This window comes from Ictidomys tridecemlineatus, chromosome 8 (genome assembly GCF_052094955.1).
Source record: "Ictidomys tridecemlineatus isolate mIctTri1 chromosome 8, mIctTri1.hap1, whole genome shotgun sequence".
Classification (NCBI taxonomy): domain Eukaryota; kingdom Metazoa; phylum Chordata; class Mammalia; order Rodentia; family Sciuridae; genus Ictidomys; species Ictidomys tridecemlineatus.
In genome coordinates this window covers 152,031,360-152,058,801 of record NC_135484.1, presented here as the reverse complement: position 1 = coordinate 152,058,801, position 27,442 = coordinate 152,031,360, and the positions used below count along the sequence as shown (strand labels likewise).

The following is a 27,442-nucleotide window of genomic DNA, read 5'->3' as shown; positions in this document are numbered from 1 at the left end:
TCTCCCTCCCCTCCCTCCCCGCCCCCTCCCTCTCCCGCATCTCCCGCCCGGCTAGGGAACCTTCGCGGCGAGCCGGGGCTGCTCAGTCCCCCGTCGCTAGCCAGTCTGCCCGACCCCGTCTTCCCTCCACCTCGCTCCAAACTTTTTTCTCAGAAAAAGCGGGTCCGGTACCCACCCCGCCAACCCTTTTTCCCACCCCCAGCTTCCCAACGCGCCCAAGTCTACGGAGGGAGGGGGGTCTCCAAAATCATTGTTTCCGGGAGATGCACCTCTTTGTTTGCACTTTCCCTGCCAATCAGTGTGAAAGATCCACTTTGGCATCGAGTTTCCGTCAGTTTTTCATCATCTCAAGAGACAAAATGCGGAGGGTCGAGGGTCAACCCTAGAAGATAAAGGCGCTTACACAATCAGAGGTGGGGCGCACGCGAGCCTCTCCATCCTCGATCCTCCACTGGATTCACCCTCCTCCACCCAGCACACCAAACAAGTCGAAGGGGCTCCAAGTGATAGAAAACTCTCCTCCTTCCCTCCCTCGCCCACCCCTAGCCACCCACGCCGGCCCCTTGGAGCGCCCTCGAATCAGCAGGACAAAGGCCAGCTTGGGGGTCCGGCGGGACCTTCACCCACCTCTTTGGGCTACCTGTTGCTGCAGGCGCTGTACAACTCGGTCCAGGGGCCCAAGGGCGGATTTCCAGCTCCAGCATCGCGCCCACCCGCTCAGACCCCAAATCCCTTCCTATCTCAAACTGCCAAAGAAAGAAGGTTCTCAGGATACCCGCGCTCCTCCGACCCTAGAGCAAAGCGCTCTGCACCCGTGACCTTCCCTACCCACTACCTAGTCCTCGCCCCAGAAGACCTAACTCGGGGTACCTAACTGCCTCCCCATTTTACATCCTCTGGTACTGGCAATGCCCAGTTCAGTATCCCCTCTTACCATCCCCTCCTCCGCTGCCTTGTCCCGAACAAAATCAGGTGTCTCGGACCTGGAACAACTCCCCACCCTTCTCCAAGTCTTTTGCTTGACCTCCGGAACTGGGGACCCCCATCTTCGTCATCCCCCACCCTCGACCTCAGCCCAACTGTGGGCCCCAGCTTTGGCTCGCTGAGTGACTGACTGGGAGGCAGTGCTAATTTTCCTTCTAGATCTCATTAGAATTTAAGAAGAAAGCAGCGAGGTGGGAGAAATGGGAGAGAAAGGGGGCCTCCAGGGGAGGCAGTTTCTGGGGCAAAGGGGAAAAAAAAATTCCAAAAGGAACACCCACCCGGCGGCTGGCGGAGGACCCAGTGCGCACCTTGGCTTCCAGCCTCTTTGCTTGCCCAGTCCCACCCTGGAGTTCTTAGCGGGCTGGTGAAGTTTGGGGACAGAGAGTTGGGGTAAAGGGAAGCCTGGGGACTTGGAAGCTGTGTTCCGGCTTGGGCTGGGGGAATGCCAAGGGCGGGGAGCAAAGGGCTCCCGCTGGGTCTGGAATGTCGCGGGTGTGGGTCTCGCCCAGCGACTCCCCGCCAGGTCTCTACCCAGAGTAGAACAAAGACAGCGCGAGGAGCGCTTCTGTCCTGGCCTCTGGGCGTGCGCACCCCGCCCAGTGCTTCCCTCGCACCAGCCCACGCCGCGCTCGGAAACTTTGTAACCAACTTCCCCCAGAGTTTACGCGCGCGGCTCCCGGGCCCCAAGAAACCCGGATCATCGCCTCCCGGGACCAAAGATGCCCTCCACCCTTGCGCCTTCGGTCCCAGCCCGCGTGCGGGTCGGTCCCCAATGCTAGGGCCGCGGAGCGCGCGCTTTCCTGAGCTCCCTCAAAAGAAGGAGTTTTGTTTTATTGTTATTTTGGTTTTATTCAGTTCGGACGCGCTCAGTGTTAGGCCGAGGGATCGGAGAGAAACGGTGGCAAAGAGATAAAGGAGCAGCCGCTAGGAAGGCGGAGGGCGGCGGCTCGGGCTGCTGCGTGAAGCCGAGGGCGCAGGAGGAGTTGGAGCGCGGGCCGCACCCGTCGGGCCGAGTAGCTGCGCGCCGCGATCCGCCCCAGGCTCCCCGTGAGCCGTCACCAGGCCGCGGCGCCGGAACCTGGGACCCACTGGGACCCCGCACCTCCTCACCTGCGGGAGCCGGGACACCTGCGCCGCCTCCTCCCCGGCACCGTCTCTGGGACAGCAGCTCTCCTACTGGAAGCGCAGGAGCTCATCTTAGGTTGGGAATCTCGAACGCACCACAGCCAACCACACAGAGAAAACAGCCCCCACCCACTCCTGTCTGGCGCTTTTTCCTCTTTGTTTAATTAAGATGACTTCCAGAATTCTCTTTTTAGGAGAAGTCTACCCTCCCCCGGACAAACCCTTCCCTTCTCCTATCGTCAGGGATCCGCGTGGAAAATGATGAAAAGTCAGTACTTGGAGACGATGCTTTTCCGCTGCCCCTCGAAGTACTGGAGTTGAGAGGGTCAAGTAACCAGGATAATTTCTAACTTCTAAATAACATCCAGTAGCCGACTTACGGTGCACCAGGAGAACCTATGAAACCATTGCTGACCCTTTGAAAATATTTACTGTTTCTCTTTTCTCAAGAAATAAGGGTCGTTTGCTAGGTGAAAATGACGGCCGCCTTCGGCTTTCTCGACGCTCCTGCGGGTGAGATACTCCTGTTACTGTGTTGCAGACTCCCTCTTTCCCAGCCCGCTTGGGAGCAAAATGGAGGGCCCAAGTCTTTAGCTGGACAGAGCTCCTGTCTCTATAGCAGTGCCCACTCCTGGGTGGACCAGTGCGTGGCCTACTCAGGCTACCTTTTAAAAGGATGCCGCCCTTGCTTGGATGCCACATTTTAAACTTTTTTTTTTTTAAGTTAACACCATCTGTGCTCCAAGATGGATAGTTGAGAAGCCGGTGTATCTGCTCTGTATTGACAGCACTGGAGCCTCAAGGCTTCCTTCCTACTTTACGCCAAGGCCATCTGACTGCGTGTCTCTCCCCTCTCTGTCTAGGGGTTCCTCTGGCTCTAGACCCCTTGTTGCTGATGCAGAGGATGGGCTGGAAAATGGAATGGACCTCAATCAACCTAAGATAGGTTTCTCACTGGGAGGTGGGACAACAGTCAAGGGCATCCCACAGACTCAGCTTTGAGTTTTAGTTACCTACAGCAGTGACTTCTCTCTAAGGAACACTGTGGGCTTGCTGGTTTCCTTCCTCCTTCCCTCCCCTCTTCCCTCTCCCCGCCCCTTTCTTCCCTCCTTCCCCTTCTCAGTCCTCTCTTCCCTACCCACTTCCCTTCTCTCTTCACTGCTGGTGCTACCGGAATCACATCCCAGAGAGACCCCAGTACTTGCCCCCAATCCTATGTCCAAGCTTAGCTTCTTAGAACTCAACCCAAGTTGAATACCTCTCCTGTATGTTCTTCCTAAAGCGAGGGAGGGCAGTCAACTTGAAGAATGAAAAGGCAACTTCAGATTTTCCCTAGAAGAGAAGTTATTTTAGTAAAAGTGTTTTGAGTTATCCAGTTCATTTTCTCTGCAATAGTTTAGGATCAGATATCTTACTGGATGAAACAGAAGTAGCCACAAGTAGAATCATATATCATGTGTGAAAGTTTTATCCACAGATTCATAACAAACACAAAGAACTCCCTTCATGTGATGCTGGGGGCCAGGAATTAAAATCACTTCTATTGAAAAATGAGTTAGAAGTCACTTAGGAGGGAGGTGGGGTGGAGCTCAGTGGTTGGGCACGTGCTTAGCACGCATAAGGTTCTGGGTTTGATCCCCAGCATCACGTGAAAAAGAAGTAACATAGAGGGCTTTTTATGCAGCGTCCAGTGAGATGGAGGACAAGCATATCTTGGACAACATGACCTCACGAGATCTGTGTGCCTTTCAGCAAATTTCTCAGGACACAAACTGGCCACTATTGCAACATGTTGTGTGAAATGATATATTGTCTCATTTTCCTGTGAGCCATCATTATGAACAAGTCATCTAAGGTCCACATAATTATAGCTCCCTAAGGCCATCCCTAGCTCTAGAACCTTCTCCAACCTAATCTGGTTACCTTCGCCTTTGCTGTTTTGAAATTCCCCGTGGTGGCCATTAGTGCTAGTCACCAAGCCCTGCTTTGAGAGGTAGGGCCGTTCCCAGCCCCTTCAGATGGAGTCCTGTGGTTGTTTGGCCAGGGAGATGTGGGTAGAAGTTGTGTTCCTGTCTCTTCCTGGTGGAGGCCTTAAGATCCATGTGGTTTTCCCATGTTCCCTCTCCAGCTGTCAAGGCTGATGCATCCTAGGTGCCAGAGCACTATCATTTGGATCTAGAATGTCCTCCAAAGACTTGGTGAACAGAGGGTGGCACTATTGGGGGGTAGGAGAGGAGTTGAGGTCTCTTGGGAGGAAGCAGATCACTTGGAATGTGCCCTGGAAGGATGTGTCATGTACCTTGCACCTGTTTTCTCCCCCTCCCCCTCCCCCCAACCTTCCTGGCCACCAAGAGGTGAGCAGCTCTACTCCACCTTATGCTCCACACCATGATATTCTGCCTTGACATAGCAATAGGGCCAAGCGACCCTGGACTGGAACCATGAACCAAAATGGATCCTTCCTCCTCCAAGTCATTTTCCCCCGGTTTCTGTCATAAAAGCCAATAACCAGAGCGAGCCCCCAGCCAACTCTCAGTGGTCATTTTAGTACATGAAAACTAAGACTTCCTGTCATGATCCACTGAGATTTGGGGGTTGCTTGTAACGCCAGCACCACCTGGGTGACTCTGGTCAGGTACTTCTGTTCCCTACCTTTGCACAGACACACACGTGGTTTCCGTATGGTTTGGAGATCTTTGAACATTCCTACAGAGGCTCACGTCCACTGCCCACAGCAGTGTCCAGGTGGGATTCAACCTCAGTGGTACAGACTGTGCTGGGCAAATGGTTTTTTAAAATAAAACGTTAGCTAATTTTGTTGAGGAAAAAGAAAAAAAAGCCCACCAACCAATTATTAGGAAGGGAGCAGAATTTTGGGCACTATGCCTTGTTTTTGCACCTGCCCACACGGTCAAGGCCTTCCGTCTTTGTAGTTGGCTTCCCAATTGGATCAACTCCAGGAATTTTTATCTTACTGTCTTTCTTGAGGCAAATCATTGGTTTTATTTACCTAATAAAACTGAGAAGTCATTAACTTCTTCGTGGGGTTATGATGAGGATTAAATGAGATACTAAATTAAAGTGCTAATCCGGGGGCTACGCATAATAATAGTTACCATTCAATTTCAAATACTCCTGGGGCGGGCCTAGCAAGTTCCCTGTGGTCAGAAACATTGCCTATTTGGAGAAGTTCTTCATTTTCTGAATTCCCAGCAATGATCACTTTATTGAAAAAATATTTTTAAGATAATGAATAACCATCTTTTTCCTTTCCTGAAAGGTATCTGGAAAATTAAAATACTGTTCTGTTTCTAAGTCCTACGGATAGTTGATTTTGCTTATACTCCTGCTGTTGCAATTCCATTGTTTCTAATTGTTTCCATTTCTGAGGGTGACACCCTACAAGCTCCACAGGGCACAAGGCCCTCCCCACTCCTCCCAAATGTGCTGTAGCAGGGCTTTGTCGGCTCCCTGTTCACTCTTCTCTCTGAAGACACAAGTACCCCTTGCTCTCCTGCTGGTGTTTTTGATGTGGGGGGTGGAACCCAGGGCCCCTGCCTCTGACTCCACCCAGCCCCTCTACCTCCTATTTCCGATCCTCACTGGGCCCTCAGATCCTCTTACAGCCACCATTCCCTGTGGGCGCACTCTGGAAACTCCAGGTGGGATTAAGTGTTCCTCCTCCAGGGCCCTATTGCCTGTCTACCCTTTCAGGAGGGAATGGATTTTCTTAAGAATGGAATCCGCTTGGTGCATGTCCCCTGGCTCTGCCACTCACTAGCCCGTGATCAAGCTCACGATCCAGTCACTTTGCCTTTTGGAGCCTCCATTACCCCGCGTAAAATGACACAACACCACCTGCACGATGGGACAGGGAGACCAAATGTTATCAAAAGTGAAAAGCACGGAGCACGCCAGCCTGAGGAGTAACAAGGCAGCTGTCATTCGACGAGTACATTTTATTTCTAGTAGACGCAAAGACAGTTAAAGTACTAGAACAGTAGATGATGAAATTTATTTTGATTCTCAGCTCTAAGCCTCTGGAATTGCAATCAATGATCTTCCTTAAGGATGACGGACATTGAAGACAAAAGCTACCCAGACTCAGGGTACACGAAGTCCCATCAGGAACTGGATTTACTAATCAGCAGCACTGTGTTCATTACATTGAAACGTAGAAGGAACAGTAGACCATCGAACCACCTTGAGAGACGGAAAGGAACCCGACGTATTTAGTTATCATATTGGACTGGACAGTATTTCATCCAGGCGACCGCAAAGTTCCAAGGATCTCTCTCTCTGTTCTGTGTACAGTTGTCCTTCTGAATCCAGGGGGCTTGGTCCTGGGACCCCAGCAGATACCAAAGTCAGTGGGTGCTCAAGTCCCTTATAGGAAATGAGGCAGCGTTTGCATGTAGCCCAGCCACACCCCTGTACATCCTTAATCATCTCCAGGTTGCTTATAACACCTTCTATAATGCAAATAGTTATGTAAATATTTATGCTGAATTTTTTTAGGGAATCATAATGACAAGGAAGAAAGTTTGCATAAGCTCAGTACAGACTCAATTATCTCTAAAGCTCTCAATTCACATTTGGTTAAACCTGTGGATGAAAACCCACAGATAAGAAGGGCCAACTGTCCATACATGAAGCACTCATGTAAGGCTAGTTCCCATTTTCCCAATAAGAAGATCGTTTTAAAAGTTATTTTGACCAACATGAATCTATGCACTCTCAGATCAGATTTGTACATATTCTCTATGACAATTTAGTCACATTCATAAATGTAGAAGTCATCATTTAGTAACATTTCTCTCTTTTTTTCAGGCCACTTGCAGTTTATGAAACAATTTTCTCTTCCTACACATCATTTGCCACTTGTCTCCCTTAATCAGAGTTGGGTATCTTTATTCTCATTTAAATGGCTTAAAACACAGCTCTTTGAGCTCCCAGTGCCGACATCATAAATCATTTCCCAAATACTCCTGCACATGATTTTAGCAATATTATTCAATGTGCAGTTGAGGAAGCCACCCCACGGCACTTGCTTTACTTTAAAAGACTGATTTACAAAGATAAAACTTGATGGTCACCACAGCACAACCCAGAAATAAATCCTTGTTTAAGTCCCCACAGGCTCTCCTGGCCTCCTTGCTGTCTTATGTAGTTAGGCGGCTGCCCTAAGCATCCCAAGGCAGCTAAAGGCATAAAGGTGGAGGCTCACGGAGAACCCCCAGTAGAACTTGTTCAAGATAAAGGAGAGATTACATCGGAGGCAACTGGGTACAAGGCAAGCCCCTTTGTGGAGGACCTTTCCTGGGGACAGATCTTACCTTACATTTAGAAATAGGCTGCTGTAACCGTCTTGTTGCCAAATGCTCTCTTGGGTCATGGCAGAGCTTTTCCATGTAAGGGAAAAAGGATCCTGACCAACTCCACCTGTGTCTCTCCCGACAGCCCAGTCGGCGGCACCTGCCCCTCTTGTTGTGCTGGACGCCTGAACCAAGAAGCATCTCCAGGTCCTCATCCCAGCAGAGGCTGAAAAGACCTGGGGTGGGGGGAGCTGGGGATGGAACCCAGGGCCTCAGGCCTGCACTCCACCACTGAGCCACCCCACCCTGCACGATAGCCTTTACATACAGTTTACAATATTCCCGCTGTGGTTGGTTCTTTTTCTCCCCAGCACCTCTACACCTAGTGATTTTTTTACTACCACCTGACTACCCCTTCATTTGTGCTTCTTAAATCTCACTTCCTGTAGAATTCTTTCTGTTCTAGAACTTTGTCTGAAACCTCTCCATTAGTCAGACGGGCAGAAACCTTTTAAGTCAAAGGCACCTCACGACTTGGGATCACGGCAGGGTTCTTGGGTGGTGGCCCTGTGTGGAGAAGGCCGTCCTCACAGCCCACGTGACTGATGGTAGGGGAGCGGCAGACACAGCCTCCAGGAGAGGGAGGAACCCCATCCTGTTCTTGGTTGAGCGGCACCCAAGTGGGGTGTGACTCCTGGTTCTGTTTCATAACTCACCTCTCATATCTAACACAGCATCTGCAACCCAAAGGCAACCCAGGGAATACAAAGGCCCTTACCTGCTGCCTTTCAATTTTGCAATAACTGTGTGCTCCAAAATTCATGTGACTTGTCTGTCGTGGCTTTTTATTTCCTGTGGAAATACTTATTTGAGATGATAACAGCCTTAAACAAGAATAAAACTGAATGAATATTTTGCTTTGTGGAGAAAGGTATTATTAGATTTTCTCCTGCAGGCTTTAAAACCTAGACACACACACACACACACACACACGCACACGCACACACACACGCACACACACACACACCCCTCTCAAGGTCATCTTAGTCCTAGAAGTTTCTGAGACAGACATTTTTATTATAGCTTTGACTTAATCCAGAAAGCTTCTCACCAGGAGTCACAATTAGAAAGAGAGAAAGAAACACATCTTTGTTGCTTTTTATAGGTTGAGTTGGTTTTTTGTTTTGTTTTTCTTTTTTGAAACAGGGTCTGGCTATCACCCAGGCTAGACTCCAGCAGGGGATCCTCCTGCCTCAGCCTCATTTAGCTGGATCTGCAGGTGTGAGCCACCACACCCAGCGCCTGCCACCTGGAGCCTTCTCTTATGCTCTCTGTTCATGGCCCTGTGGCTCCGGTGTAACGTGGACTGCGAGTTCCTGCCCCAGTTTGGAACAGACAACCTGGCCTTTGCCGGGGCTCTCCCCTGCCCGGTGACGGCAAGCTCTCTACACTGCTCCAAATTCACTTTCCCTTTTGGTTGATGTCAGTCTCACCATCCTCCCTCTATTTTGGAGCCTTTTCTTCTCTCGTGACTTACTGAGTTGCTTTTTATCTGCGGGCAAGCTCGGCCCTCATCAACAGAGCTGGGGCCGGGTCCTCTTCTCGGAGCAGGCAGACACTCTGACCGCAGGCTTTCCCAACCCACACCACAGGTGGCCCCGTAAGCAGCTGCTGGTAGCCCCCGAGGACAGACCCTCGTTTTCAGGGAACCATACTGGGGTCATCATCCTATTTAAACTCGGGCAAAGAGGCAACCATTTGTCTTCTCCTTCACAGCCAGCAATTTTTCCCTGTAATAAATGACTTCATTCTGCAGCTGGAGCTACAGAGGTTAAATTTACAGCTAAGTACAATCCTTTACTTGTTGGAGCACCTTCCAGAGGATTCTCTCATTTATTAGCAAAAATATCACTCTGGGCCAGCAATAAAAGTGGGATGTGCTCAGGCAGAATTATGAAGAATGAGGGTGAGAGCCTGGCGTGGAAAAATCTAGATGATTAAACCAAAAGTGTTTCTCGAGTCTCCTCCTAAACGTTGGAGAAGGGTCTTTTCGTATCCCCAGGCCCAGTGTCCCCCAGGAGTCAAGGCCTGGCCGTCTTCTCCTCCTCTTCTTCCCCGTGTCTGTGCAGGCCGGCCTCGAGGGCTGCTGGCCCCCACATCTGGACCTGCAGCCCAGGTCCCCTTCCTTGAGCCAAACACCACAAACCCAGCCACTCACCGGACATCCCCGACATGCCTCTCACGGGCCTCGCACTTGACATGTCTTCCCTCATCTCGTCAGCTTTCTACATGAACCGGAAACTCCCCTCCACCTTGCTTGTTCTTGTTAGCAACACCATGATCTACCCCAAAACATGAAGGGCCTTCTTCCCCCTCTTCCCTGCTGGAACAAAGGGCTGTCCATCTTGGGTCCTTGGCACCTCTGACGGCCTTCCCCTCTCGTCCTACCCTCCCATTCAGGTAACACCCTCCCTGCCCTGTACCTAAACAGTATAATAGGATTCATCATAGGTTGAACATTAGTGTCCCTGCACCATCCCCCAAACCCAACATGGAAGTCCTGGCTCATAATGTGGCTGTATTCGAAGACGGAGCCTCGAAGGGAGCAATTAAGGTTGAAGAGGTCATAATGGTGGGGCTCTGAGTCTTAGGATTAGTGGCCTTATAAGCAGAAACGCTGCAGACCTTAGTCTCCCCCCACCCCTCTGTCCATGAGCCCAGGGAAAAGCCAGGTGAGGACAGTCAGAAGGTGGCTATCTGTCACACCCCATGCAACCACTGTGTCTAATTCACACCTTTCTAGAACCCTGACACACTGCCTGCACTTTCAAGGTGTATCTTCCCTATGAAGCTGCGTACCTTATTTATCAATGCATTTGGAGTACTCTATCAGTGATGCCAAGAAGAGCCAGCCTCACCAGAAACTGACCTGTCACAACTGGTTCAGGGACTCCTGGCTTCCAAAACTGTGAGAAAATTAATGCTCTGTTGTTGAAGGCACCGAGTCTGTAGTTTCTGTTACAGCAGCCCACATTGACTCATACAGTCTCCACACAAGTCTCCTTTGTTATCACCACAGTACTACGCCCAAGCCCTCTGAAGCACTGTTCCACCATGCTCTTTGTAAAAATTCAATGCTAGTCACATTATGCCTGCACTTAATAGGTGGGAAAAGCTATCAATGGCTCCATCCACTGCCAGAGTCCAAACTCAGCTTCTGTGATGAACTGGCCATATCTACCTCTCCTACCATCTTCCCTGCCACACATCAGCATCTCCACCCATCTTAATCACATACAGCTCCCTAATGGGCCTTCCCTCTGTTGCTCTCTGTCTCCCCTTCCCTCGCCCTTCCACAGGGGGACTCACACCATCCCACCCTACTGAAGGTCAATTCTTCAGCCGGGGTCTCCTTCTCACGGCTGCCTCCCCTGTCCTTCAACCTGCAGGGAGCTGAACCTGGCCTCACTTTAATGTGCCCCTCTATTAGGAGGTGCCCACACTGTCTGGGCTTCCTGTGTGTGTCTGCCATGGGAGGCCACGGGCCTTATTTATCAATGCATGTCTAGCACCTTTTAACATCAGTGTCTGGCATACAGTAGGCACTCAATGCTTGTTGAATTGGAAAAATGATGGAAGCCTGGGGAAAATATGAAAACAGGTTTTCCTTCCTGCTCTGTGAAGACACCTGACCTCCTTTCATCTCTGTCACTCTTGGTCTCTCTGGAATAGCCTCAGTGCTCCTGTTTGTTGGGATTTTTTCCTTTCCACTTGGCATTTAGTTCTAATATGATGGATCCACCAGTCACAGGTTCCGCACCTTCGACCCAGTTATTGATTTCACAAAGGGATTCATAAATCCTGGCCGGATCCCTGAGAAAGGCCATGTGAACATCGCCTTTTATTCTGATATTGATTCTTTAGTTACCTTCACATTTCACCTGCTTACTTACCCACTGAGTTCGGCTGCCACTCCGCCCTTTAAACCACGTCCACTGAGGGTCCACCGGGTCACCAAAGCTGCCCACTCATCAAGCTGGAGTTGGTGCTGTTTGCCTTTCCCTCATCCCCTGATCTTCCTCCCGCACCCTGTATTTACTCTGCAGACGCTCAGATTTGATAAAATTTTCTATAAAAGTTTCAAGCTTTTTTGAAATTGAGTTTAAGCTCCAACTGAACTATATTTCTATTATTTTCACTCTCTGCGGAACTAGGACTTTCAGACACAGATACTCAGTGACCCCTTGTAGGATGTGCCTGGGTCACACGGCATTGACCTCTCCTTAGGGTATCAAAAGCCACGTATGACAGCAATTTCTGTCTATTGTCACCATGTCACCAAGGAGGTTTGTAGTCTCTCCACCCATGTCCTCTTTATGAGAATCTGCAGGAGAACTCTTTCACAGGTATTGGGATCAAAACATGTTTCCTTTATAGTCTGGCTTTAATCTTATGGGTAAGTCTTATAATTGAGCAGGCTTCCTCTTGCTTTAGTCCTCAAAAACACACAGCCAGATTTGCTGCTTTTACCTTGCACCTGTTCCAGGTGAGAAGGTAAACCGTTTTGGTGTGTGCTCATTTGATCCCTCACTTTAGTTTTTCTAGACCCTTAATTTCTGTCCAACAAATTATCTCAAAAGTTAAGTTTCACTTTTTTGTACTTCTGTAAAATGTGTACCTGAATCAGGACATACGTAACTTCCAGTATCTTTTTACAAGAGGGAAACTGAATGTCCTCGTGAGCTACTAAACTTACCGAAGGTGCTTTAGGAATGGCTAACCAGTGATGCCTGTCTTGCTAGCCTTCCTCTTACTGGCTAGCTATGAAGTAAGTACCGCAGGGTTTAGAATATCGTGGATGCTGGGGACAGAACCTGGGACCTACCTGCGACACCACTGAGCTCTGCCGCTGACCTCACTCCCAGCCCTAGAATCATTTAGATCTAACGTGTGTGGGCTCTCTTCAGTCTTTCCATAAAAGTTTTAGTGTTCGACCCAGGAAAATCAAAGTCCACACATGGCGACGTCTAAAGAATTGTAACTCATAACCCTCAGACCTGAGGCTGTGGTCAAGTGCTAGACCCTCCCCACACACTTCCATTTTCATTTCCTCACATCTGTAAGAACAAGGAGTACATGCCTCTGGCCTCCACAGCTCTGCGAGATTATAGCTGCAAAGGCACTTTAAGAAAGGAGCACTATATGAGTATTAGAGAATGGCTTTGAGTCAGAAAATACATCATTATCATCTCTACCTAATGATATCTTATACACAGAGCTTCTGACTCCTCTAAGTGGCACAGGTCACAGGAAGGATAAAAAGATATTCATGGGAAGGTTTATTAAGTTAAAAGAAATGTGACATTGTAGCCATAGAAATGAGGAAGGGAGCTGGCTGAAGTGGTGCACCCCTGTAATCCCCAGGGACTCGAGAGGCTGAGGCAGGAGGATCACAAGTTAGAGGCCAGCCTGGGAAACTTAGTGAGATCCTGTCTCAAAATAAAATAAAGAAACAGGCTGAGGGTGTAGTTTAGAGGAAGAATGCTCCTGGGTTTAATCTCCAGTACCATTTGAAGAAGGGGGGAGGAGGAGGAGGAGGAGGAGGAAGAGGAGGAGGAGGAGGAGGAGGAGGAGGAGGAGGAGGAGGAAAGAAGGAAGGGAGATGGGTCCTAGAGAAACCTACATGCAGCTAGCCAACTTCCACTTTTGTGTTTCTATACCTCCATGGTTTTTAATCATTTTTTTATGGTGGTAAAATAGAGACAACAAAACTAACCATGTAAAATAAAGACACTGTGCCCACCTAAAACTAAAAAATAAATATATTTTTTAAAAGCCTGCAGTTCAATGGCACCCGGCACATCCACAGTGTTGTCTGGCCATCTCCATCTTCTGGCACACCCCATCACCTCCACAGAAGCTCTGCACCCACCGGCTAACTCCTCACTCACCGTCCACTGCTGAGGGCCCCAGGGATCGGTCCTGTGCACGACTGTCTGACTCCTCAGGTAGAAGATGAAACTTCCTTCTGTGCATGCTTCTCCTCCTGTCCATCCAGGTAATGGATTCTTTTCCTTCTCTGTGACTAATTTTCTTTTTCTAATATCTTAAATTTTAAACCATGTCTTGCTTGCTCCCATGTCTGGGGCAGAGTGAGAATGTGTTACCTGAATTCAAACCTTAGCCTTGCCCGTTCCTATGACCAGGCAGTATCCTAGTTTCATGGGCTTGACTCCTGGCACCCAGGCAAGCACTGACCGTGCCCTCTCCCTAGTGAGGCTCTGCCTCTGGCCTCTGGCCTGGCCACTCTGAAATGCCTGTGACCTGGCTCACATGGAGGGAAGAATGGAATAATATGGGTAAATCAGTACGAACTCACTTGAAACATGAGTTCATTTATGAAAGCTAATGCATTATATAGAGATATAGATCAATTCCAGGCACCAACTATTAGCTCCCTGAGAACGTCTACTCACTCTTGTGTAGCCTCTGTGGAGAGATGAAAGGTATCTGTTAAACAAATTCAGAATAAAATGCTTCCTTTGGACAGATTTTACCATAAAATCTAAACATTTAAGAAGAGTAGGACATATGCTGAGCAGAAGAGGAAAGAAAAAGGATTCTTACGAGTTTATTATGTGCCAGATAACCTTGCCGTGTTCATATTCAGGATTTCATGTCATACTTACATGAACCCAGAGGGGCAGGTGTTACCTATCAAGCCCTCCTCTTAGAGAGGCTAAGTACATTAGTCACCTCTCTGTAACTATTTTAAGTACCTGAGAAAGTCAACTTATAAATAGAAAAGAATTACTTCAGCTCACGGTTTTGGAGGTGCCAGTCCATAAATGGGTGACCCCATTGCTGTGGGGCTGTGGCAAGGCACCTCAGCATGGTGGCAGCTGCAGGAGTGCTGGAGAAACAGAGAGAAAGAGGAGGGACCAGGGTCCCAGTGTCCTCAAGGGCACAACCCCAATGACGTGGTCCCCCATAGCGCCACACCGGGGACCAAGCCTCTAACACACAGGTCTTTGGAGGAACATTCCAGATGCAAACCATAGCACTAAGGAGCCTGTGCCAGCTTGTAGGGTGTAAGAGACAAAGCTAGAACCCAACCCCAGATACGCGCCCTTGAATTTTCATTCCTTTTTCATTTCTATACTGAGACCACTAAAATCATTCTTAAGTGTAAATTGGCAGTTTATTATTTAATACTTTACTTTTCTGTGAAATGGCTCCTGGAACTTTGAGCTCTTGACTATAATTTGTGTCGAGAAGGAAAGAAAAACTAAAAGGATTGGATGGTGGATTAATTGTATCTGAGAAGTGAGGTGAGGTATGCACTCACGTACCTGGTGAGCAGGTGTAGCAGGTGTAGTACCCCAACCTAGGCAGCAAAGCTATCGATCAGCATTGAACATTGGTTCTAGGCCCCGAGCTGATGTCTTTCAGGACTGGCCTCAATATAACCAATACATAACTCACAGATTCCAGGGTCAAACCGTCCCCAAGTCTCTGGGGTTAATAATGGAGAATATTAACAGGACTTCCTGGAACCTGACCTGTTCCAGAATAATAATAATAATGCCATAATTCAGATATATTGACTTTAAAAAAGACTGGTGATCAAAATACATTCGCACATAAAGTACCATATAGAATATGGAATTTAAAGTATGTTAAGAGGTTCATTTTGGTTTTTGAAATCTATTACTTAAACTATATGTTAACTGAATAAACAGGAAAAATGTACTAAGTATTTATTGTCATTATAATATCACTTGAAACCTTCTGTACTACCCAGAAGTAGCAAATATAACAGTGAATTTAAAACTCTAGAAATTCACAAACTTTCAACCAACAGTCTTAATTAATAAGTATGCTTGTAGTTTTATACAAAACCAAAAGGAACAAAAATTCATACAATTTTTTAGATGACGTTTGCATTTACAAGGAAATCCTTCTAGGTGCATAGTTAGGGGTTTCAAATACAACCTATCCTTTCACTAGCAGAAACCAAAGGAAAGCCTAATCTTCTAAAGTCATTTTCTGAAAAATCTGTCAGTGTGGCCTCTTTGCTTTGGCCAAATCGTTTCTTCACCCATTTTTCTTTTAATTTGTAAATCTGCAATCCCTCCTTCTCCAAGGCAAAATGATTTTTCTGAGATTTTTAAACATAGTCTTTTTTTGGTTTTGCCATTTGTTATCATCTGTACCTTCAAGTTCAGAGCCATGGATTGACCCACTATGACATCATGAACATGGCAGCCTGTCACAGCTCAGGGGTAGCAGTCACCATGCACAGGGTATCATGGAAAATTACTCTGGAGTGGCTGCAATGGCAACTTATTTATTAATGAGATGATCTTCAACTTTCACCAATATGGTGGACAGGCAAACTGAGCTGTAATCCCTAATCACCACCACAACAGAAATACTACATACACTCAGATCCGTGTGTGTGTGTGTGTGTGTGTGTGTGTGTGTGTGTGTGTGTGATGTAACCACAGCCTATGGGCACAGAGACCAGAGGAGTAGCAGGCCCTAGTTCACGGGGCATTTCTGTGCTAGGACAGGAGATGTAATATTGAGCCATACAATAGTGCCTCTACAGCTGAGATCTCTTAATATCTCTTCATAAGAAAAGAAGGCAGAAAAACCTCTACTTTCCCTCTAAGAGATTCTACAGAGGTGTTCTTACCAGCCTGCAGACCCACATAAAAAAGTCCTGAGAGGTCAAAATTTCAAGCCTGCATGGATAGAGCATTCACATTTTTTATAATTATTTGTTTCTTTTCTTCAGTGCTGGAAATTGAATTCAGGGCCCATGTGTGCTATGCATACATTACCACTGAGCTATGTCTCCAGCCCTAGGGTTCACATTTCTATTACCACGGGAGGCAGGAAATCCAAGTGAAAAATTGCCATAAGAGGAGCATCAGAAGCTGGGGTTGCAGCTCAGTGGTAGCGCGCTTGCCCAGCATGTGTGACCCACTGGGTTCGATTCTCAGCACCACACACAAATAAATAAAAATAAATAAATAAAGGTCCATCAACAACTAAAAATATTTAAAAAAAAAAAAGAGGGGCATCAAATCAGTAAAAGTTCTGGAGCTCTGGCATCAACAAGACTGCTCTTACAGCTGCTCATGAACTCTGTGGACACTTGCAGCCACGTAGGACTCCTATGGATACCACGATCCTCACAGAACACGAGCTCACAAACAAAGAGAGGTTATAAATAAAGTATGTCTAAAACAAAATCGTAAAAAAAGGAAGTAAAACCATAAAGAGTGAGCAGAACAGTCTCCCAGAGTAGGCAGAGGTGGAAAACACAGTTATAGAACTTTTAAAACTGAAAAGTAATGAAGGGGTGCCTTAATTGGAGTTCTCCCAAGAGTAGACTCTTGGACAGGAACGCAGGAGTTGCTGGCTTATTAGCGAACTGTATGGAACTGCAGGCAGGTAGAAAATGGCCTGGGGAGAGGAAGGCAGCCAACCAAGGGTGTGCTACCAAGGGCACTTACATGCTAGGGAACGAGAGCCCACCACGTGGGAATCCACCCCGATGTGGTGCCAAGCAGGCTGGAGGATTAGCCTACCTGAGGGGCGGGAGCGGTGGGTATTCAGTGCAGCAGCTCCTGAGAGTCATTGTTGTGGGCTGTGGAAGGAGTATTTGTTTCCCCACAATTCCAACCTTTAGTTACAGGGACAAAGTATACCGCAGTCCTCACGGCTGGAAGTCAGCCAGAACACACTGAAAGATCCCCCGGGCATGGGTGAACCCCTCACTCCACACTGAGTTGCAGAGAAAACCCGAACATGGCTACAGGTAGATGTTACAAAGTGAAAGAAAGGCCAGAGGAAATATCCCAGAATGAAACAGAGAGATGAAGATAAAATGCATGAAAGAGAAAATAAAAAGCTTTCGAGGTTAAATTGAGAAGGATAATCATATATTAAGTACTTTTCAGAAAAAAAAAAGTACGGGAAAGAAGAGGAGAAATTTTTCTATATTAATATGTGTTTATAAATCCTTGAGAATTTAGTTTTGATGACAGACATGAACAACACACCGAAAAATTCAAATCCTCAAGAAAAATAAAATAAGTGCAGCCACAACATAATGAAGATGGAGAAAACCAAAGACAACTAACTATTCATGCAACCAGGGGGGATGACTGAAATAAAGACATATTCCCATCCTTACATACGAATACGCAACCAATGTAACTCCATATCACGTACAGCCACAATAATGGGATCCTAATTGGAACAAGTTATACGTTTGGGAGGAGGACAGAGGTACTGGGGATTGAACTCAGGGGCACTCAACCACTGAGCCACATCCCCAGCCCTATTTTGTGTTTTATTTAGAGACAGGGTCTCACTGAGTTGCTTAGTGCCTCACAGTTGCTGAGGCTGGATTTGAACTTGTGATTCTGCTATCTCAGTTTCTCAAGCCACTGGGATTACAAATTGCGCCACCGCGCCTGGTGGAACAAGTTGCACTTATTCTGTGTATGTATAACATGTCAAAATATACTCTACTCTCATGTATATCTAGAAAGAACAAATAAATAAATAAATGGAAATGAGAAATAGTAAACTTCCATTAGCAATAATATAGATGAAACCATGAGATCACAATATCATCAAAGTGCTCAGGGAAGTAATGTGGAATTCCACAGGCAGTGTAGCTATCATTCAGGAACGAGGCAACACAGAGATGCTTCAAACCCACAAAGACCTAGGGGCCTGGGAGAGTAACTCAGTGTTGCGGTGCTTGCTTAGCAGGCGTGAGGCCCCGGATTCAATCCCCAATAAAAGCAAAGTAAGTAAAAAGGACCAAGACACTTTGCCATTTGCCTACTTTGAGCAAGAAGGAAATGATACTTGATGGAAAGAACAGCAAAAAAAAAATTAAATAAATAAAAAATAAAAAGCAATTCCTAGGCCGTGAGAAATGTAGATAAGCATTCACGAGAAAACCAAGGATAAGCAAACGCAATTAGAAGAGTTGAGGGGGGGGATTAAAAACAGGGGAAGCCACACAACATCAAATATTGAAAGAGGAGACTGAAATTAAGACGTTCTAACAGGTTTTGTGTGGTTCAGGAAGACGGAGATAGGAGCAGTGAATTTCAGACTTTAGGTGTCACCTGAATGGTAAATGGAAGGGTCGTCCTCACAGTACCTAATTCCCAAACTCCAGAACTGTGGCAATCGAGATACCTGGCATCCGGGTCAACAGACAGCCAGATTACCCGAATGAACAGAGTGGAAAGTCCAGAGAGGGACCCCCACCCCCCTGCGCCCTCCCTCCCGGCCAGTCACTTGGTTTTCAACCAGCATGTCAAAATCCAATAGGGAAACAAGTCTTTATAACAAGTGGTGCAGAAACAACTGGTTACCTACCTGAAAAGAAAGAAAACAAAATAAACCGGAAATTAGTGCCATGGAAAAAGGCCATCGGACACAATGAACATAGAAAATCTGGACCACACGGATCCAGGGGAAAAAGACAGGCTGTGCCTACCCATCTAGACGGGTCTTACAGTTAACCATGAGAAAATGCTATGAACAAATATTCATGCCAATGAATTTGAAAACACAAATCTGAAATTTCGTAAAATGTCAAAATAGGTTCAAGAAGAAAAGAAAACCTGAATTTGCCTGGAATCACTAAGGAAATCAAGTCAGGAAACATAAATCTGTTCCCAAAAATGGCATCATTTTACAATTTTTACTAAGTGAAAGAAAATAAGAGGAAGGGGACAGACACGCTCCATCTTTCATAAACTATTCCAAAACTGGAAACTGGAAAAAAAAATGAGCCAGTTCCTACCTCATTTTATGGATCTGATATAGCCTTAATACTCAAACTGACAAAGGATAGAGTAAGAAAAAGTATAGTTTAATCTCATTTATTAATATAGATCTGAAAACCCTAGTGAAATATCATAAAACTTAATTTATCACTGTATTTTAAAAAGTAATAAATCATGAGCAGGTCTGGTCTACCCAAAGGATATATGAATCATTTAGCATTAGAAAAATCTATTAAAGTTATTTAACCAAATAACAGGTTAAAGGGGGTAAATGATCAGATCTTTTAATGATTTCAGATAAACAATTACTAAAATTCTTGATGTGTTCATGATAAAACAAACAACTTAGCAAACGAGGAATGGATCTGCCCTTTCTAAATGGGATACAGGATATCTTAAAACAACTTTAGCTAACGTTGCCCATCATGGCAAACTGTCAGAGTCTTCCCTTGATGGCCAGGGAAATGACGAGACGCCAATCTCGTGGTTTCTTTTCGATATTGTACTGGATGTCCTAATAGAACCATGAAGGAGGAAATCAGAGGGTGTGGAATTGCCCTTTGGCATCTACTACCATGAATGAAGTGGTTTTAGGAAGAAACTGTGTTGTTTGTTAAATTCTCTCGCTAAATTACGAGTGGGGAGTTGAGGGCTGGGGCTGACGGGATCCAGGGTATGGGAGAGAAGGTGACTCAACAGCTCTTTGTTTGAAATAGAGATTTTAGCCCTGACACAGAGAATGCAGACCTGGGAAAGGAAGGGCTTCACCGTCAGAGGCCAAGGCCAGGATTGCAAAGGGCAAATGATCTTGCAGCCAGATGTTCAAAGCGCTCTATCTGAGTAAGTCTTTCAATCTTACTCAGAATCTTCGGGAAAGATTTCTACACCTTCTGGGAATGATTTTTTTTTTTTTTTTAACTTTAAAACAAAAGAATGAATACCGATCTGGCTCAGTGAGAAACAGAGCCAGAAAAACACAAGAATGGATAGTCTCAAATAGAAAATAACTCAAACAGAAGAGGAACCCAGTGCCAGAGATAACTCCCCTGAGAACTCACACAAATTTGGTGCCTTCTGATAGCAGGGACTTGGGCAAGGAAGTCAAGCAATTTCGTGACAATATTAAGGGTTGAAAACCACGATGCTCTAACAGCCAAACTTAAAAAAAAAAAAAAATTGCAAAATGAGTCTGAAAAGCTTTGGGTTTAGGAGCTGGTGGAGCTCAGTGCGGGATCCTGACCGGCACGTTCCAGGGCCAGGTTGGACCCCCAGCACTGAAACGTCACAAATCTTTACCATCTGAGTCCCACTGGCTGTGAGGCTGTACCCCAAGTGCTGTCCCCTACTGATCAGTGACATGGACATGATGAAGCAGAAGTTCTGAGGTGTGTTTTAGGAGATTCACTGGATCCCCAGAATTCACTGATGAAGTTCTTATTTCCTCTTAGGCTTTTGGAATATTTCACCAGAATATGAAACTGCCTGGGGAACATGGAATATGAAAAAATAAATTCTTTAGGGACTCTTAATTTCCTGGTGAATATGATTTATATTAGAATATCTAGGCAGTGAAGTTAATGTCAAGGTATAAATCAGTTCAATTAAAAAGTGAATATCAGTGGGTGAGACGCTGTTTACCTGTTATCCTGCCTACTCAGGAGACTGAGGCAGGAGGATGGAAAGTTCAAGGACATTCCGGGCAACTCAGCAAGACTCTGTTGCAAAATAAAAAACAAAAAGGACTGGGGATGTAGCTCAGTGGGAAAGGGCCCCCAGGCTCAATCCCCAGAACTGCAAAACAAAACACAAAAGTGAATCTCACAGTGATCATTTAGCTTGAAAATATATATATATATATCTGTATCTTGGAACATGAAATAATTTAAGGTGACTAATCTGAACTACAAATAGTTTTCATTATGGTCAGAAGGCATTATTACTATTTTGTTGATATTTTAGCTTTCAACTCACATTATTTTTAAAATTATAACAATAGAAGCATCAGCTTTGTTTTAATGGATAGACTTAGTAAATACGAATATTCTGGCAATATAAATATTCAGGAGTTATAGGAAGTTTAGTGTACCAGTGTTAAAATCATTTCCAGAACATGAGAGATATTCTAGTTCTAGTTCCATAACATGTGTCCCTATTATTAGTGGAAAGTCATCACTAATGTAACCAGTATTCACCACGACCCCTAGTCCTGGGGATTGAACCCAGTGAGACTCTGACACTGAGCTACCTTCCCAGCCCTTTTTATTTCTTATTTTGAGACAAGGTCTCATTATGTGGCAGGGGCTGGCCTTGAACTTGTGATCCTCCTGCCTCAGCCTTCCAATTCACTGGGATCACAGGTGCGGGGCACCATGCCCCGTGCACACACTTCTTTATTCATACAAAAGCCTTTTCTTTTTTATATCCCATGTTCCCAGGACAGTTTCCTATTCACATGAAATATTCCAAAAGCATAAGAGAAAATAAGATCTTTCTCTATAAATTCCGGTGTTCCAGTGAATCTTGTAAAACACACCTCAGAACTTCTGCTTCATCATGTCTGTATAGCAGAGAGTTGGGGATCAGCCTCACACCAGTGGGACTCAAATGGTAAGCTTTTTTATGTTCAGTGCTGGGGGTCCACCTGGGCCCCTGAGTGTGTGGGTCAGGAGCTCCCCCACTAAGCTCCACCAGCTCCTGGATCCGGAGCTTTTCAGACTTACTTCACCAGCCACTTAACTCCTCTGCCAATGTTGCACTGGATTTTTTTTTTCCCAAAAAACATTATTACCACTTCAATGAGCCCTTTCTCTTCATCATATACTTTTTTTAAATTACAAAGCAGGATATTTGGGGGAATGGTCAAAACTTCTTGGTATGTGATTGGAGCTCCATTTCTGAACATTCCTCATAGGGCTGGAGACTCTCGTCCTTTCCAGAAGACTGAGGACTCTACCTGATTCATCCTTATCTCCTTCATCACAGGTGAGCCATGAATTTAGTCACAGTTTCTGTACTAAAGCTCTTTCCTGTGAGCAGACATTCCATACAGCCAGGATCAGCACGTGCCAGCCTAAAGTAACTTTATTGTTGACATTTTTCTAGAAAAGCAAGCAGCGAGAGCTTCCTTACAAGGTGAGTATTTGGGGAATTCATTTCCTCTCTCCTCTCCTCTTCCTTAACTCAACTGAGCAGCACATGAAGATTTCTCAGACCCGACAATCGTGACCTCCTTAATGAATGACAGTGACCTGGATGCTACAATATGCTCTGACTCTCAGTGTCCGTGATGGATGACAGAGCCAGACCTCCGCTCAGATGGCAATACGTTCATCACAGCCATCAAAAATTACGCTTCCCCACTTTTCTGACCTCATCACTGAGTACCCCTTCAGTTCCAATCCCCCTGACACCCCAGTACACCTCCAGGCCGACCCCAACACTCCTTCAGCAGCAGTTACACAGAGCAGGGAACCCTCAAAGCCCTATGCAGCTCCCCACAGAAGGTGCGGCCAATGATCTCATTCAAGAAATAGGAGGAGACCTTAAATGGCTTGTACCTAAGGGAAGAGGTTTAAGCTTCCATGGGGCAAGGATTTTGCTTCCTGATATTTACAAACCCCACCCACCCCTTTGGCTTGCATGGCCTTGAGTTGACACTGGAGCTTCTTGGCCTTCCCTGAGGCCAGTAATCACGGTGTCACACAGGCCACTTCTTGTCCGCCTTCCTCTTCAGTCGAACAGGCAAACAACAGCATCTCTCCGGGAACTGGGACAGACAACCCTTTCAAAAATCACGGGATGAATCATGCCTACTTCATATCCTGAACACAATTAGGTCCACTTCCAACTGTCTACCAACAATGACCAGAAAAGGCACGCAGAAGTAGCTGCATCTGAGCCTCCTTGTTAACCATTTCGACCTCAGAGCCCCAGTTCAACTCCACACCAGCAAAACAGACACACACACACACACACACACACACACACACACACACACACACACACTTTTGGCAGTTTCATTTGCTCCAGACTCTCAGAAGACATCAGAAATCTGCAAAAACAGGAAGAATCGTGGACTGTTTTTTCAGTTCATCTTCTATTAATTTCTCTTTCTTCAGATCTAAGGTTTTCAGCTCTGCCACTTGGATAGAAGTAAAGTACTTACAAAAAAAATCATATCTTCAGTTTCCAGTAGCTATTCCTTTTCTCAGTTTGGGGACTCATATAACAGGGAACAAAAACCTATATGAAAGAAGAGGAATATAAATATCAAATACCAACATAATTACTGTGATTATATATTACATCAAGCCCTGATTTTTCCTGCAACCAACCATAAAGTTTGTAGCAGCATGTGTTAAATAAGAGTCAATTGTTTCTAATAAAAGGAAGAAAACTGATTCTTGAGACTTCTTCCTGATTACCAGATTCATCTTCAAGAAAACTTTTACAGATTCATCTTCAAAGAGATTTTGACCTATATACAGGACAGTCATCGGATACACACACACACACACACACACACACACACACACGCATACATATTTGTTGTTGTTGTTTGTTTTTCAGGACTAGAGATGGAACCCAGGGCCTCAGGCATGCTAGGCAATCATTTTGCCACTGAACTGCACCCCCATCCCTGAATAATTTCTTAGAAAGTCTTCTGGATCTCATTTTTTTTTAAATAACTTGATGAGAAAGAACAAAATTATTAGAAAACAATACATTTATACTCAATTCATGGGAGAGAGCCTGACCTCAGACAGCAGAATGGAGGGGGCATCCTGAGCAGGAATGGTGCAGCCCCTGCAGTAAGATCTGCACAGGAAGCTGTGCGATTGCCCTGCCTCTGCTCCACCAGTGAATGCTGCCCTGTGTCCAGTCTGTGCCCTTTCTCTGGGCGGTGTCTCTCAAAGTCTGGGCCACAGACTAGTGGTCGGCAGACTGTTGATGGTGCACAGGAGGTTGGCTTAGAAATTGAGATAAGAGTTTAAAACTTTTATAGCAACATGAGAACTACTTCATGAATATTGACTCTAATAATTTAAAATCGAAGCATACCCTTTCAATATATTGATTTCTTTACTTTCATTTTTTCTAGTAATTCATTTATATGACATGTTATAAAAGAACCTGCAATACATTGAGAATTTAAGATTCCAAACTGGTTCTTTACCCCAATATAAAAATTACTCAAGAGTTCCATTTCTCAAACTTTAGTGGCCACATACCACTCTGATGATTTTACCATGTCTTACACCAACTTTATTGTTTATTCAGTATCTTCTTGAGCAAATAACTTTTTATTCAAATAATTTTAAATGATGCTATATCACCACCATAAGTCCAGTATCAATGCAAGTAGAAAATAATTATAAGAGCAAATTCCAGGAAAAGTAAGCAATGCTAGTTAATTTTTAAAATGCAATAATATAGGGCTGGGGTGGAGCTCAGTGGTAGAGAGCATACCTTGCCATGTAAGTAATTTAAAATAAAATAATAAATAACAATCTTCAAGTAATGACAAGCCTAACTGATTTGCAAAGGTGTAAAAAAACGGTGAAAGAATAAAAGAACCGTCTTTGTATCTTATCAGCCCATATAAAAAAAACAGATATTGAACTCAATATTTCTCAGTTCCAGACAAAGAAAATCCAAATATCCAAAAGATATTTATCCCTTCTTAGGAAAAAGTGAATCCTTAGAATTAACTCCTAATGAAATTGAAGAAGCCATTTGTCCGACACATCTTCTTTTACCAAGTAGCCTTGTGAAGAGAATTTGAGGCCTTCTGAACTGGCGGGGTTCTGGGGTAGCCCAGGGAGTAAGGCACACAGGGTTTCCCTGCCCTGGATCCCGGGCATCTAGTTTGAGAAAATGTTTCTGAAGACCATTTATCAAGGGAGATCTTCATCATTTTGAAACTCTTTTCAGCAAAATCTTCAAATGAACTTTCTAAAAGAAACTACAAGTCGTTTCAGTAAGTATTATCAGTGAAATGGATATAAGTTTCAGAACTTGTACTGGGATCTGAAGAAACCACATCTCATGCATGGAACATACAACTGCTGCCGTTTCGCACACTCTGAATAGGAGCTAGGCACTTTGCTAAGTTTATATGTGTGTATGACTACACATACAGAAATATACATGTAATGCCTACATGTATGAATATGTTACATATGAAGTATAAGTGAGAAATGTATATGTCATATATTTTATTTCATTTTAATATACATTTAATATCATTTTATATTTTATAAAATTATATAAATCTGTATGACAATTAGATTAAGAAATAATATATAAATATATAGGAAATGAGGTAATTATATACTAAAGAAGATTTTGTAATGTATACCATATATTCAAATATAAAAGTGGACATGGCTGGTGGACTGCAAATTAGTGCAACTAATCTGGAAAGCAGTATGGAGATTCCTTAGAAAACTTGGAAAGGAAACACCATTTGACCCAGCTATCCCACTCCTCAGTCCATACACAAAGGATTTAAAATCAGCATACTATAGTAACGCAGCCACATCAATGTTCATAGCAGCACAATTCACAGCAGCTAAATTGTGGAACCAACCTAGATGCCCTTCAACAGATGAATGGATAAAGAAACTGTGGTACATCTACACAGTGGAATATTACTCAGCATTAAAAGAGAATAAAATCATGACATTTGCAGGTAAATGGATGGAGTTGGAGAATGTCATGCCAAGTGAAGTCAGCCAATCCCAAAAAACCATAGGCTGAATGTTCTCTCTGATAAGTGAAAATGGAGAGGAGGAGGCATGAAGAAAATGAAGGAACTTTGGGCAAAGGGGAGGGAGTGTGGGGAGGGTACAAAGGGGCAGGAACGATCATGGAATGAGACAGACGTCATTACTCTAGGTACATGTGACTGCACATAGGGTGTGACAACCAGAGAAATGAAAAGTTGTGCTGCAACGTGTACAATGAATCAAAGTACTTTCTGCTGTCATATATACCTAGTTAAAATAAATAAATTTAAAAAAACAAATATGAGTGTGGAATCTCATTTATTCTCTCTCAGTGGAAACTGGGCTCAAAGAGGTCTGGTGAGCTCACTGGATCATCAGCAAACATTGTCTGAGTGTGTGCTGGTTGCAGTTCACCATCCTAGGCACTGGGAGAACAGGCTACACAGCCACACAGGGTCATCTGTGTCTTGGCAGTGGCTGGGGGGAGACAGGAGAATCCATGAGATAATGGCCAACTGCGGTCATCTGTGAAGAAGCGCAGGGGCGGGGAAAGAGCCCTGAAGCCGAGATCTGGATGAAGAGCCAAGCACAGAATGAGGAAGACCGAGACGGAGCAGTCCAGGCACAAGAAACAGCTACTGCAAAGTGCTGAGACAAGAACACCTTGGCATGTTCCGGAAACAAAGAATGCAGGGCCGCAATCTCCTGAGCAATGGGGAATGCCGCCGTCAGGGTCACAGAGGCCCTGTAGGCCTGCTGAGGAGTGAAACTTACTCTCTGCAATGGAAAACCTTTGGAGGGAGCGACACAATCTGGAAACTACCCCCAGGGCTGGGGGTGTAGCCCAGTGGTGCAGTGTGAGCTCGGCACGCACAAAGCCCTGGGTTCCATCCGCAGAGCCCGCCCCCCATCCTTCTGGATGCTGTGTGAGGAATACGGTATATGGGGGGGGGGGCGAAAAGGGAAAGAAGACACAAAGTTCAAACCTGTGCAGAGGTCTCCACCTTCAATGGTTGGACTTACGGTTCTTGGACGTTACAATGGTGCAGAGTATTTTACAGTCAGCAGCAGTCACACTTTGAATTGGATTCTTGGATCTCTTCCCAGGGTAGTGATATGCAGTCCAATCCTCTCTCCTGATGCTAGGCAGTGACGGTGAGCCACAGCCTGCCCACCCAGCGATCACCAGGGGAAACACGGACACTCTGGAGTGTTGCTAAGCTGCCACGGTCAGTAGGTGGGGTGTATTCAGTGCATTGTCAGCACCCAGAGGTCTCAGATTACTACAGGTTCCTCAGGACGTGGCACCATGGTAAGGCAAGGAGCAGTGGTGAACTGGCTCAGCCAAAAGAGACAGTGGCCTGAATAAGAAGTGGGAACTAGGGATGGAGAGCAAAGGGCAGGTTTGAAGATAGCACCAGCTGGGCTTGCCGTCATGTGCAGGAAGATTCAGGGT

At 45.5% G+C, this 27,442-nt stretch overlaps 1 long non-coding RNA gene across 1 annotated transcript; it reads right to left on the bottom strand.

Annotated features, from left to right (window-relative positions):
* Positions 1-6,109: 6,109 nt before the first annotated feature.
* On the bottom strand, positions 6,110-25,497 carry LOC120888936 (uncharacterized). Its single transcript, XR_013425488.1, has 2 exons — positions 24,013-25,497; positions 6,110-23,497 (listed from the first exon to the last, which is right to left on the bottom strand). It is a non-coding gene; the product is annotated as an uncharacterized LOC120888936 (long non-coding RNA).
* Between the last annotated feature and the right edge of the window lie 1,945 nt (positions 25,498-27,442).